At 26.6% G+C, this 2,500-nt stretch overlaps 1 protein-coding gene across 1 annotated transcript in view; it reads right to left on the reverse strand.

Moving 5' to 3' along the window:
- LOC138859423 (pinopsin-like) overlaps window positions 1-2,500 on the reverse strand; it is a gene marked incomplete in the record, with an annotated part of 39,236 nt that overhangs the window by 20,205 nt on the left and 16,531 nt on the right.

The raw sequence follows: 2,500 nt of genomic DNA on the forward strand, positions 1-2,500 counted from the left end.
GAGAGAAAGAGAGAGACAGACAGACAGACATACGAACAGACAGACAGACAGACAGACAGACCAAAGAATAAGAACAAGCCTATTCACAAGAATAAATGAACTTGAATTGACAAGTTAAAGTATGAGGTGGAGTGCGGTATGTTGTTGAACAGCTTTATGTAGATTTATGAGCTCGCAATAGAAAAGCTGATGTGCAAGGAACTCCATTTGATTATTGTGAATTTAATATTGTTACAGACCAGAGGGGAGAGACTCTTGCTTAAACTCTGATGTTTTTGGACTATTTGGGCTTTATGGTATTATTTGCATATATGTATTATTATATATATTTATATATGTATATACATATGTACATGTATGTATATATATGTATATGTATGTGTATATATATATATATACATATATATATATATATACATATATATATATATATATATATATATATATATATATGTATATATGTGTATATATATATATTATATATATATATATATATATATATATATATATATATATATATATATATATGTACACACACACACATACACATACACACACACACACACACACACACACACACACACACACACACACACACACACACACATACACACGCACACACACACACACACACACACACACACACACACACACACACACATATATATATATATATATATATATATATATATATATATATATATATATATATATGTGTGTGTGTGTGTGTGTGTGTGTGTGTGTGTCTGTGTATACATCATATGTATATGTATAACATATATATGTGTGTGTGTGTGTACTATTTATGAATAAACACACCCACACACATACATATGTATATATGTATGTATATATATTTATTCATTTATTTATACACAAATATCCACGTAAATATCTGTGTGTACAAGGGTGATTATTCGCTTACTATAAATATGAGTTCATGACAAGTTTAAAGTAAGTAAAATGTTTTGGTCATTCTTAAACCTTAGATAAAAATACTATTTACTTAGATAAAATACTAAATACTTAGATAAAATACTTTAACCTTAGATAAAATACTTTAACCTTAGATAAAATACTTTAACCTTAGATAAAATACTTTAACCTTAGATAAAATACTTTAACCTTAGATAAAATACTTTAACCTTAGATAAAATACTTTTACCTTAGATAAAATACTAAATACTTAGATAAAATACTAAATACTTAGATAAAATACTTTAACCTTAGATAAAATACTAAATACTCAGATAAAATACTAAATACTTAGATAAAATACTAAATACTTAGATAAAATACTAAATACTTAGATAAAATACTAAATACTCAGATAAAATACTAAATACTTAGATAAAATACTAAATACTTAGATAAAATACTTTAACCTTAGATAAAATACTAAATACTCAGATAAAAAACTAAAGTTATTATTATTTTTTTTTTTTTTGAAAAGTGCGAGGATAAGTGAGGAATTGGAATTTACGTCAATTACAATAACACAAATGTATTTCAACAATATCAATTCAATTATTAAGAGGCATTACTCTGAATTCCATTGGCTTTCCAGTCAAATAAAAAGTTATTCCTGAAAATATGTTGTTTGAATATGACAAGCCTACAGAAAATAAACTTTATACATCGTTATCTATTCATATTAACTTACTGATGATCAGAAACATTACTTTATATATTCACTTCTAAATTTAATTTTCTTATAAATGGAGGATTAGTGATTAGAGTACAGTTATCTCATAGATTTAAAAAATACATTGTATACATACGCATATTATACGCACTATATATGTATTTCGTATATCCAAACTAACATCAGTAACAGAATTATATAAACTGTAAAGAAGCTTCATTCCACCGAAATTTTAATAAAAGCCTGTTGACTTTGACCTGACTGACTTTATTAATGGAAAGTGTAGGTATTTTATTTTGATTATATTGTTGAAGTTTGAAATTAATTACCTCGGATAATTAACGTCAAATTCAGAGTCGTTGTGAAAGCGTAAAACTTACTATGCAAATTTATGATAACCGTCGGTGGTATTATCATTAGCGTAGTTCCTGTTATTATTAAGCTGTTATATCAAATTTGTTGTTATTAGTATGATTATTATTATTCCTATTACTCTTATCTTTATTCTTATTGATGCTATTATCGTCATTATCATTCATATCATCACCAATATACCATTTAAATTACTCTCATAACCATCCATATCATTATTAACACTATCATTAATATCGCTATCCATTACTGTGTATTAACGTCACGTCCTATATTGTTTACAGAGTCATCAGGAAAAGTATATGATTGATTACACAGCTTTCCTCCAATAGGCCTACACACTTTTCTGTTGGCTTCTCCCATTGCATCGGCTCTATATAGGCCTACAAAGAGACTCATCCTTATTGATAAAATAAATATCATATCAAGATAGGCTTAGTGTATGCTACATATGATGATTTTGTGGATATCGGGGGAGAATGA

This window comes from Penaeus vannamei, chromosome 3, assembly GCF_042767895.1.
Source record: "Penaeus vannamei isolate JL-2024 chromosome 3, ASM4276789v1, whole genome shotgun sequence".
In the NCBI taxonomy this organism is placed as follows: domain Eukaryota; kingdom Metazoa; phylum Arthropoda; class Malacostraca; order Decapoda; family Penaeidae; genus Penaeus; species Penaeus vannamei.